Raw genomic sequence first — 12687 nt, 5'->3', positions numbered from 1 at the left:
AGTTTGGGTTTATTTTCTTGATTTATATATGAAGAAACTCAAGACACCAAGAGAACAAATGACTTGTCCAAGGTCACATGAGGCAAAGTAGAACCAGAATTCCAGACCAAGTTTTCTGTTCTTGGCCAGAGCCTTTAACAGCAATAAAGCTCAGATTCTAGGGTGAATTAGGTTTGGAACAGATTTTGAAATGAAACTTAGACGGAGTCTAGAAAGAAAAAGAGAAAAACATGTGCTTGGTTTTATTTTTTAAGGTCAATTCCTGTATCAGCCAGAATTACCACAATAATTCTACATGAAAAAACTTCCCTCAAACACAGTGGTAGATGACAATAAGCATTTATTCTCAGGATAATGGGTCTGCAGGTCAACCAACTACAGATGCACTGATCCAGGCTGGGAGCAGCTGGGTGGTTCTGCTTCAAGCTGCAGGCTTGGCTGAGCTTAAGTCCTCACTGTGTTGAGCTCAGAGGTCTTCCAAGTGTATTTGTTCTGGGGCCCAGACAGAAGGGTCATCAGCTACCCAGGTGAGTTATTCTCATGGTGATGATATAAGAACCAGAGATCAAGTCATTCTTATGTGTACATTCTAAGTCTCTTTTTGCATCTCCTCTGCTATTATCCTGCTGACCAATGTGGTAATCAGAATGGCCCCAAAGATGCCTATGCCCTAATCCCTGGGACCCGTGGACATGTTACATTACATAGCAAAATGGACTTGACAAATGTAATTAAGCTTATGAACCTTAGAATAGAGGGATTATCTGAGATTATCTGGATGGGTCCAATCTTAACACATGGGTCCTTAAAAGCAAAGAACTTTCTCCAGCTGGAGTGAGAGAGATGCAGCAGAAGGAAAAGTTGGGGAGAGGGGCCCACATGGAAAGCTTGAGAAACAATGCAGACAGCCTATAGGAGCAAAGACTGGCCCCCAGCTGACAGCCAGCAAGGAAACGAAGATCTCAGTCTTACAGTCACAAGGGACTGAATTTAACCAACAATTTGAATGAGGTTGGAAGCGGACCCATGCCTAGAACTTCCATGTAAAATTCCAACCCTTTGATTTAGGCCTTATGAGCCCCTAAACAGAGGAACCAGTTGGGCCCGCTGAATTTCTGGCCTAGTGAAACTATGAGATAATAAATGGAAGTTGTTTTAAGCCAATAACTTTGTGGTAATTTATTGTGACAGGAATAGAAACTACTACAGCCAATGAAAGTCATGTGACTAAGCCAAAGTCAAAAGTCAAAGAAGGTCATTCTGTCTATCACTCAGCCGTGACCAATCTTAAATGGAATACTACAGGACAGTGAAAAACTGGGGCCAATATTTTAAACTTCTCCAATAGAACTAAGGTGGAAGAAAAACATTAGTTGTCCATAAGATGTTTTGTTGAAATTATCAAGGGATCAGGAGGCTATTGGAAAAAGTTTTCCCAAGACCCAACAGCCCAGAAAGGAGAGATATTTAAGTAAGTTGTTAAACCAGAGAAGTCGTTGAGTGATTTTTGGAAAAGGTAGTTTTGACCTGAAACTGGAGTGAGGTGGCTTACACATTTTTTTCAAGAAGCAAGGGACTGTTTAGGGTGTAGTGGGGAGTGGAAGTTAACACTGTAAGATTGATGTGCTGAGTGGAATCCACAGCCAACTAAGGCTCCATCAGCTATTCATCTTTGTATAGTTTGCCCCCTGAGATTTTCTTAGCAATTATGAATATGTGTTTGTATTTCACAGGGCAGATTCTAAATATTCAAGGCAGAAAATCCAGCAACTGTATGTAGCGCATAGCTGTGGTCCCAAGATTTTAAAAGGAGAATTGTCTCTTTTCTCTTGGATTGTGGTGACATTAATTATTGTGATAGTGTCTCCCAAGGGCCCAGGGACATGCTAAAAATGGGTCCTCTGGGGATTTTAAGGAGAGGGCTATTTTTGGCCTCTTTCTCATGTTCTGCCTTGCATCTATAATTCTGGCTGGCCGGCACAGTGAATCACCTGGCAACCAATGAAAGGAGCCCATCCAGCTACTTCCAAGGAAATGGAATTAAGCTTTTCCAGGGAAACCTTGTTTGGAGAAAACAGCTCCAGCGGATATGTGGCACATAACCTGTGTACAGCTCCATGCTAGGCCACTCACTTTTATCAGGTTTACAAGACCTAGGGGGAATTTAAGATAAAGCAAGCCATCCAAAGATGAGTTCTCTTTATGTGTTGGGAAAATCTGTGTCCATTCCCACCTCTAGGAAAAAAGAACTCCTATGTGTTCTTTTAATGAGGTGTGAGTCTTAAAATAGAATGCATCTATTAAGGTAAATTAGAAATAACTTATTTAACAGAGTTAAATGGACTCTGTTCCTTTCTCTCTTTTTCCTCCTGGTATTTCCATTATGCGTATACTACGCTTTTTGTAGTTGTAGAGAAGCCGTCTTCCCTAGTGGGGATCAGAAGAGCGATGGTTCAGGGTCACAGATTCTGAGTGAGTGTGAATGCCAGCTCTCCTCCATCCTAACTCTGTGATTTTGGGTAACGTACTTAATCTCACTAAACCTGATGTTATTAACCTGTAAACAGGGGCTATGATAGTACCCACCTCATAAGCAGAACGCTGTTTTGAGGATCAAATAGTAGCTATTGTTATCATGATTCAGGGTCAAGCAGAATGTAATCAGCTGAATTGCAGAATAGGTTTAAGGTTGACATAAAAAGGAGCTCCCCAGAAGGAAGAGTTACTTCCCTGAAAATTTATGGAAACTCTTTCCATGAAGACCTTTGAAAATAATCCTGACTATAAAATTATGTGACGGATGTTTCTGGCCATTCAAGAATTTACATAGTCAAGAGACTGTCATCATCTCAAAGTTACCACCTTGGGAATTTCTACACAGATCCCAATGATATTGCTTTTGGGCAAACTCTCTTTAGTACCTCATAACTAAAACAGCCTTCAGAGAATGTAATGCACTCTCCTGACATTCCTTAACAGAGGACAGCTGTCATCTTCGGAGGGCTGGTGTGACTTAGAAACAACCAGAAGTCATTCAGCGCCAGTGAAGAGAGGTGACTAAACGATGAGAGAGAAAATCTTATATGGCTCAAACACCTGCGCCAACATTCACATTCACGGGTTCTAGATTATACGAATAGATTAGAAATGAAAATGACTTTTTCTGGCCTAATATGTAATGCTTTAGTTACAGATGCATTAGAACTTTGCTTTTATTTCTTAGATAATTGTTTACCATGCGTGTCATCTACCCTTCGTGGTGAGTCTGAAATATTTCATAATAAAAAGTCTTTTAAGAAGACTAATTTCTGAATCAAAAAATAAAAATTGGGGAGACTAACTTCTCCAAAAGCCACCTCTTCTCAGCTCTTCTCAGAACCTCACGATATGTTTCCCCAACTCCCTTATGATTCGGTCACAGCCACAGTCTATTTAAGACTTTCAGTTTCTTGTTCTGCAAATTAGGAGCTTGGAAGTCACCACAATGTCCTAACAACAAACAAAAAGCTGAACAGACTGAAAAACCAGCGCGTCTTCTTGGATCCATGAGAGAGGGGAGGACACAAGGCAACCCACTGTCCCTGAGATTAGAGAGACAGACAGACGGATACAAAGAGTCTCCGTTTACTCAGAGAGCGGAAACCACGGAGAATCAGGAGCGGAAACCGCCCTGGGAACCAGGGCCGGGGAAGGAAAACTTAAATGCTAATTGACGATTTGCTGAAGGCTCAGTGTAGACAACTCAGAGTTTAAAACTCCAGGGGGACCCAGGCATAGGGGGGTCCCTGCAATATTGTGAGATTTACCTCCAGGAGCTCCACCAGATCCCCATATGGGAGAAAAATCCCCTCGAGCTTCCGGCAAAGATTGGGGAAGAGCAGCCATTTTGAAATATGCCAGAGCACTGGTGTCCTTCCTAACAAGGCCTGCCCTTGGGGTGGGCAGGGAGGTGGGAGGAACTAGTCAACCAGAGCCTAACTTGCTAGGGGATTATCAGAGCCTAATTGACCTGGGGAGGGGAAATACCCAACTCCTGCTGGCTCTAGTCATCCTGTCCAACCTAAAGGGGGAGGAAAAAAACTTGAGAAACGCTTGTGAAATTCACAGTCCAGAGGCAAACTTTAACTAAAGACTGAGAGTTAATGGTGGGATGACGGAACACTTCCCCTCGCCTCACAGTTCAGCAGCATATTACTTAAAGGCCTATTTACAGCAATTCCTTTTTACCCCCAGTACATCATATCTGGATGTCAGAAAAGAAAAAAATTCTGCAAGAAAAAATTACATAGCATCCCAAAAGGCAGAAAACACAATTTGAAGAGACAGAAAAAGCATCAGAACCAGGCACGGCAGGGATATTGGAATTATCAGACCAAGAATTTAAAACTATGATTAAGATGCTAAGGGCTCTGATGAGTAAAGTAGACAGCGTGCAAGAACGGATGAGTGATGTAAGCAGAGAGATGGAAGTCCTAAGAAAGAACAAAAAAGAAATGCTAGACTAAAAAACATGGTAACAGAAATGAAGAATGTCTTTGATGGGCTTATTAGTAGACTGGACACGGCTGAGGAAAGAATCCCTGAGCTAAAGGATATGTCAAAAGAATCCTTAAAAACCAAAAAGCAGGGCCAGCCTGGTGGCGCAGAAGTTAAGTTCGCATGTTCTGCTTCGGCAGACCAGGGTTCACCGGTTCGGATCCTGGGTGCAGACATGGCACCACTTGGCAAGCCAGGCTATGGTAGGTGTCCCACATATAAAGTAGAGGAAGATGGCCATGAATGTTAGCTCAGGGCCAGCCTTCCTCAGCAAAAAGAGGAGGATTGGCAGCAGTTAGCTCAGGGCTAATCTTCCTCAAAAAAAAACAAAAAAAGAAACCCAAAAAAAACAAAAAGCAAAGAGAACAAAGACTGAAAAAAAAACAGAAGAGAATATCCAAGGACTGTGGTACAACTACAAAAAATGTAATATGTGATGTGCATAGTGGAAATACCAGAAGAAAAAAGAGAGAAAGAAACAGAGTCCATTTAACTTTATTGAGTTATTTCTAATCTACGCTAGTAGATAGATTCTATTTTAAGACTCACACTTCATTAGCAGGGAGCCACATAAATTGAGGAGTGCAGATGACTGAAGCTTCCACTTCCTTTGTAACCAGTCTCACTTTCCAACTGCAAGCAAATGCCACAGGACAATCTCACATTCCTATTGGGTATTTTCACAAATATTAATAAATGATCTGTGTGCCAAATCATAGGAAGGTGACTGTCCTCTTTAGCATCAATGTGCCTACCGTTCTGGTGAACCAAGTTAGTAATAGTCTGCAGGGGGCAAATAGAAAGGTGAGCAAGGCAGATGAATTGGAAGAAAATACAGAATCCACCAAAAGGAAAGAATTTGCATGGAAAATTTCCAAATTTTTCTTGGCCAAAAATCTTAGCCCTTTCCTTGGCTCTGTTTTTCTAGCATCCCTCCACCCAGCACAGTCACTTTGTTCTGAAATCCACCATGCAGAGGCATCACCTCAGAGCCTTTGCTCCAAGGAAAGAGAGCCACACATGAAGGGAAAACCAGCCTAGATCATTACCCCAGTCGTCTAAACTGTCTCTGGTGAGGTCATTTATGGCCATTGGAACAGGGGCTGGACAAATGTCTACAGTGGTGCCTAACGACCTGGAGGCCTTTGGTCATCATGCTGGCTGCAGAACTGTGGGGTAATTGGTCTGTCCCGGGATTGACCCGATGTCCCAGCTGGGCATAGTCCTATAGTCCTGTGTCTTAGAGTACTTCAAAGAAATAAAATCAATAGGATATATATATTATTTATATATATAAGTTTGTATGTATATATAAAAATAATAATTACCATAAGAGGTTGTCTCACATGATTATGGAAGCTGAGAAGTCTCGAGAGCTGCAGTTGGCAAGCTGGAGACCCAGGAGAGCAAACAGTGTAGTTCCAGTCTGAATCCAAAGGCCTGAGGACCAGAAGAGCCACTGTTACATGTTCTAGTCTGAGAGCAGGAGAACACCAATGTCCCAGTTCAGCAGTCAGGCGGGCAAAATTCCCTATCACTACAATTATTTATTTATTTATTTTTTTGAGGAAGATTGGCCCTGAGCTAACATCTGTGTCCATCTTCCTCTATTTTCTATGTGGGACGCCTCCACAGCACAGCTTGATAAGTGGTGCTAAGTCTGTGCCCAGGATATGAACCAGTGAACTCCAGGACGCCAAAGCAGAGCGTGTGAACTTAACCACCATGCCACTGGGCTGGCCCCCACTCCATCTTTTTCTTCTCTTCACGTCTTCAGTGGGTTGGATGAGGCACACTCACCTTAGGGAGGGCAATCTGCCTTACTCAGCCTACCAATCCAAATGTTAATCTCATCCAAAAGCATCCTCACAGACAAACTCAGAATAATGTGTGACCAAATGTCTTCACACACCATGGTATGGTCAAGTTGACACAGATTAATCATTGCATCCTGACTATTTTCAACAACGACCTGAAGCTCTCCTAGGGGCCTGATTCCCATTCAGAACCCCTTTCTGGGGAGAAAGGGCATCGCGTATGCAAAGGGGAGGCTCTGACCCCTATTCTGAGTTTAGACTGCAATTGGTAGATGGGTCACATGGGTGCTAGCTTTCCCCACTTCTGTCCTTGTGTGGAAGTCCCTGATAGTTGACACTGACTCTCTTTCCTGATGCATATAGGGTCATTCCCTGAATTACTTTTTGTGTAACAGTTTTGGAAACCATAATCAATTAATAGAGGTTAGCATACAGAATGAAACCTATTTACCATTAAGACTCTTAGCCAGCTCCAAGTAGATCAGAAAACAGATGTTTTATGTGCTCCTTCCTCCCATATTTTTTAAACGGCAAGAAACATATTTGTAATACGCATAAGCATCTTGGTGCTATTGCTCTAAAATCAGAACACCTGAAAAGTTAAAATAGCATCAGAGATCATTTAATTCAATCTGCTCAGTTTGCAGAAGAGCAAATGGAGTCCTGTAGATAGTCTCTCTGTCTCTGTCTCTGTCTCTCTGTCTCTCTCTCTTTCTCTGGTTTTTGGGCATCTAAACTCTCTTACAAGTGGATAATTCCTCGGTTCGTGAGTCTCAGTGGGAGGCAAAGCTTATTTCTCGCTATAGATGCTGGAAACCCCTGACTTTTACATTCCCAGTCTCTCTTGCAGCTAAGGCACGGGCTGGTGACCAAGACTATCCCAATCAGATGTATTTGGCCCAAATTTTGAATTGGGAGCTTGAGGTGTAAAGAAGCAGGGAGATTCCATTGCTGTGGTGGGTGGTGGCAGCAATGCTTTCAGAAACTCCAGGCTCGATGCTGCAATAGTGGCATTCTTGTTCAGCCCTGGAGGCAGCTACAGTCTCCTCTCCTGACTGGTTTTGTCCCATAGCTTGGCATGGTCCTAGTTGCTGCCAGCATTCCATGTTCCTGAGCAAGCCTTTTTCTGCGGCCTTCCTGGTTGTTCTTAGAGCTACCCCATGTCTTCTCAGTAAAATACTTATCTGCTTAAATTAGCCAAAGGTTTTGTTTTTTTGTGCTGTTTTTGCTTTGTTTTTCAGTTTCTTGTAGAAACTGAACCCTGACTGATATGTGATCCACTGGAGACAAGCAATCAATAGGGTCTCGCAGCAGAGCTGGGATGGGGGCCACGTAACTTCCAGTCCTGTGAGATTTACACGGGCCACTTGACCTTATTATGCCTGTGTCATTTCCAGTCCATTAATACAGGTGCCTGTATTAGTGAGAAATAGATTAGGCAGCAGGCAACCTAAAACTTGTAATATCAACGACTTAAATAAGCTAGAAGCATATTTCGTTCTCACATAAAACAGAGTGGTGCATGGTGGGAGACATGGGGCTCCAGGCTGTTAGAGACCCAGGCTCCTTCTCTCTCATTCTCCACCAGCACTACGGGTCCACATTATAGTGTGTTGTTGTCAATATCTTGTAGACAAGCGGCCCACAGAGCCTAAAATGTTTACTATCCTGCCCTTTTTTAAAAGAAACGTGCAGACATTTGCTAAAATTCTTCCTCACCTGTCTTGGTCAGTTTGGACTGCTATAACAAATACCATAGATTGGATAATTTAAGCAGTAAACTTATTTCTCATAGTTCCGGAGGCTGAGGGGTTCAAGATCAAGGTGGTTCTGTGTCTGGTGAGAGCATGTTTCCTGGTTTGCAGATGGTGCCTTCTTGTTGCATCCTCACACGGCAGAGACAGAGAGAGAGAGCTCTAGTCTCTTCTTAAAGGGACATTCATCCCATCATGGGGGCTCCACTCTTGTGACCTTATCTAAACCTACTTATCTGCTAAAGGCCCCACCTTCTAACACCATCACTTTGGGAGTTAGGGCTGCAACATAAAAATTTGAGGGGACAGAAACATTCAGTCCATAGCACCCACTGCCAAAATTTGAGGGGACACCATTCTTGATTTATATGGACTCAGATGAGGATCTTAGGGGAGGTGGGGGTCAGGGCTGCAGAGTAGCCTGCCTGGGCTCTGGCAGCACCAACTGTGCAGTTTTGCCCCACCGAGCACCAACAGTGGGTGAATGACCTTGGAGAGGCAGGGTCAGCTCCCAGTTCAAGTTATACAGCCAAAGCAAAAACAAGTCCTTTCTCTGAGTGGTGTGCAGATGTGTAACACGCATATGCCTCTGGGCACAGATGGCAGACACTGGGCACAGATGCTCTGGTGCCAGGAAACGGAGGCTTTTATCTTGAACTCTTCCAGCTGAATTTAATATCTGATTATATAAAATGATTGCATCATAACTCTTAAGTGCAGGATGAATTCTGACTGTCTTGGCCTTGGCGCCTCTTGAGAATCATCAGAAGTTATTCTGTAATCAATATCACAAAAACTCCAGAGAGAAATAAAGGGTCTCCTATACTAAGCAAGGAGGAGATTATTCAACGTCTCTCAAAGCTGAGATTTCATCTACGAGTAGCGTCATTGATCATCTTCAACTCTTTCCCCATTTTGCTGCTTATCATCGGTTCAAACCAGCAGAGGTAATCAGTGACATCCATGTTAGTGACAACTAGTTTTTTGTCATGGGATATGTTCTCTCTATCTCACTCTGATGCACAGACATAACAATAATAAAAAGCCTTCTGTGAATAGGTTTATTACTGATGTTATCCTGTAACCAGAACAGGCACCCTAGCTTCCAATTATCTTCTCCTCTTTCAGTTCTGAAAGTGATTCCTTCAGGCTATGGAATCTCCACTCACATCTATCATTTTAACAGGCAGATCTCCCACCTCTTCAAACACATAAAGAGTGTTTCTGGGGCTGGCCCCGTGGCCGAGTGGTTAAGTTCTCACGCTCCACTTTGGCAGCCCAGGGTGTTGCCCGTTCAGATCCTGGGCGCAGACAAGGTACCTCTCATTAGGCAACACTGAGGCGGCATCCCACATGCCACAACTGGAAGGACCCACAACTAAAATATACAACTATGTACTGGGGGAATATGAGGATAAACAGCAGAAAAAAAATTTTAAAAAAGAGTGCTGCTTTTCCTTCGACGTTGGTCAGTTGAGGTCGGCTTGTAAGAGTTAAGATCATTGCGCATCTCAGCAATTGCCTCTTCCTCAGTCTGTGGAAGGAAGGATGAATATTCATAATAAAGGCAACAGAAATAACAATAATCATTTGCAAAACAGTTTGACAATTACAAAATGTTTTTTTCGTAAATTGTTAAAAATAAACAACCTAAATCTTCCAGCCCACCTTTGCATTGCTTGATCCAGCGAAAATGCCAACCCTAAGCAATAATGTTTATTGTAGTATTTTTCTTTAACAGAAAAAGAAATCCTACAATGTTCTCCATAAAACTTTAGCAACTATTCTCAAAGAAGAAAGGGGAAAATAGCTCCAGGTATGTTTGATAGAAATAATCTATTCAGAATGAAGGGCTGGACAGACAAGATTACACAATGGGGATGCTATGAAAATCGAAAGCGTTGATTTTTTTTTCAGGCACAGTATGGGCTCCCAGCAGTGAGAGAGCACCCGATGCTTCCAGTCTCTGGCTGTGAAGCATGAAGCAAGCTTGGGAGCCGTAGAGATTCAGGGTCGGTTGTTACTGCTGTGTCTAAGTGGGCACTTGGGAAAAGACTGAGGGAGGCAATTCAGCTTCCTTCAGCAAAAGCGAGGCCGGCCTCTCAGACGCGGCTCTGCATGACATTACAGAACAGCTCAACTGGCTTTCAGAACCAGTGAAGTGCCATAAAATGACTTCTGCCCTTTACAGCATTGGGTTCCTAAGCTTGAGTTAGCTCAGGTCAATGTGTTCCATGATGCTGACACTTGAGGAAATCCTTGAAGAGAGAGGAGGCCCGAGGACAAGTAAATTGGCATGAGCTGAAGCTTCCTTCTTAGCATGGTTGACATCATGGACAGCTGTCTCCTGGCCCAGGACTGTCCCTCAGCAACTGAGCTAACCTGCTGGACAAGGAGGGCTGGTCCCTCACACTTGCCTCAGCCGGCAGTGGGGAAGTGAAGTGCTGAGGGGGCTGGTCTTGCTCTTTTTTTCCAGTAACTTATAGTTTATTATGGTTAACTTATAAATGCTGGGACAAACCAGAAAGACAAATTAAGTTCATTTGAACCCACCAAAGTTACTAAAATAATGTACACATAGTTTCACATGACAATTCTGAACAAACTGGTTTATCAATTACCGTTATTTTATGAACAAAAATCACTTTTACAGTTAGCATATCTTAGAGGTTGTGACTGGCATGAGTAAACATCATGGACTTTTCTTTTATGTTTTGTTTTTTCCCTTCCTCCCCAAAGCCGCACTACATAGTCGTATGTATTCTAGTTGTAGGTAAACACCATGTGCTTTTCGTTCTACCCTTGGCATCAGCTTATCTCTCCAACTTCACTCTTGCCTCTCCTTCTTCCCTTCACACGTGGCTCCAGCCACAATGAACTTTTTGTTCCTCTAAAGTACTGTGATCCTCCTTCTTGTCTCAGAGATATTCGCATGTTCCTTTTCACCTATCCATAAGCCTCCCCTCACTTCTGATTGTCTACTCCCATCCATTCTTCAGGTATCAGCTTGAAACATAATTTTGTGTGTGAGGCATTATTCACCCCTAGATAAATTATATTCTCCAGCTATGCAATTTCATAGCACCTTGTAGTTCCTTTGTCTTCATCATAATAATGATAACTACTTATACAACACAGGCTTCTAGGCACTGTTCTAAGAATACACACATGCACACTAATGACACACATATAAATACCCATACATCTATGTATGTATATATGTATCATCTGTCATCTATCTATCTATCTGTCTGTCACCTATCTATTCCGTGTGAGAAAACAATGAGTATCTACAAAGTAGCAATAGATAGATGATCTTACTATTTTTGCCATTTCCTTCTAAGAGGACTATGAAATGTCTCATGGTAAACACCCAACTGACAATTACAGGATGCCATACTGCTGCTTCAGACCATCAGTTTCCTCTGTGTCTATTTTCTCAGGAGCAGAGCCAGCAGAGGCAAAAAGCACACAAAGCATAATTTGGTATGCATGCCTGGTATAATCAGCCATCACAAGAGTTTCATCCAGCAAGGACCATGCTTAGCTTTGTCCAGGAAGAAGAGAATAAATCTACCGGTAAAAGAGTGATATTGAGCGTTAAAGGAAACCATGCACCAGCTGTACTAGTTAGGGTGACACCAACTGCTGTAAAAAATCGACTCAAAAAGGAGTAAGAGCTTATATACAATAGAAGTTGATTTCTTGCTGAGCAGTTCCAAATCAGCAGGGTCCATTCTCTACACAGTTTTTCGAGGGCTCAGGAAGTTCTGCCATCTTTAATATGTGGCTTCTACTGTCGCTGTGCTTTTCTCCATCCAGTCGCAGATAGCTCTGAGGAGACCAGGTGGGGAGATTTGACAAACCAAGGCTGAAAATATGCCCAAGCTAATCACATTCCATTGCCTAAAACTCAGTCATGTGGAGTATTAGTTTCCTATTGTTGCAGTGTCACATTACCACAAACTTGACAGGTTAAAACAATACATGTTTATTCTCTTACAGTTTCAAAGGTCAGAAGTCTGAAATCAGTTTCACTGGGCTGAAATCAAGGTGTTAGCAGAGCCACACTCCAGCCAGAGGCTCGGGAGAAAATCTGTGTCCTTGCCTCTACCAGCTTCTCCAGCTGCATCCTGCATTGCTTTGCTCCTGGCCCCTTCCTCCATCTTCAAAGCCAACAGTAATATGTTGCTTCAGTGGTCACATTGCTTTCTTAATCTCTGTCACAACACCCTCTGCCTCCCTCTTAGAAAGGACACCTGCGACTGCATTTAAGGTCCACGTCTCTCGGCCCTAGTTCAAGCACATTGGATAGCCCTTTTCTTACAATTTGATGAAATCGCAAGTTTGGGTTTGGACTTTGGAGATAAAGAGGCCCCTTATGGCTTAGATGGGTTATAAATGTTTCCCACTGGGACTTGGGGACAAAGTTCTAAGCAACTGCGGTGTTATTTTACCTTCCATTTGTAAACCACTGTCCTGTGACAGTGAAGCCTCTTGGGGAAAGTGAGAAGTCTGAAGCTGATGCAGTCACTATTGGATCCCCTGGGGAAAGGTTACCTTAATCATCTCATGAGAGC

General features: G+C 42.9%; 1 long non-coding RNA gene across 1 annotated transcript; it reads right to left on the bottom strand.

The window, feature by feature from the left end:
• Positions 1-323: 323 nt before the first annotated feature.
• LOC138919859 (uncharacterized) lies at positions 324-9162 on the bottom strand. Its single transcript, XR_011430410.1, has 2 exons — positions 5865-9162; positions 324-492 (listed from the first exon to the last, which is right to left on the bottom strand). It is a non-coding gene; the product is annotated as an uncharacterized lncRNA (long non-coding RNA).
• Positions 9163-12687: the final 3525 nt, after the last annotated feature.

This window comes from Equus caballus, chromosome 21, assembly GCF_041296265.1.
Source record: "Equus caballus isolate H_3958 breed thoroughbred chromosome 21, TB-T2T, whole genome shotgun sequence".
NCBI classification, from domain to species: Eukaryota; Metazoa; Chordata; class Mammalia; order Perissodactyla; family Equidae; genus Equus; species Equus caballus.
The sequence above is the reverse complement of the archived record's forward strand: the minus strand, read 5'-3'. Positions and strand labels throughout refer to the sequence as shown.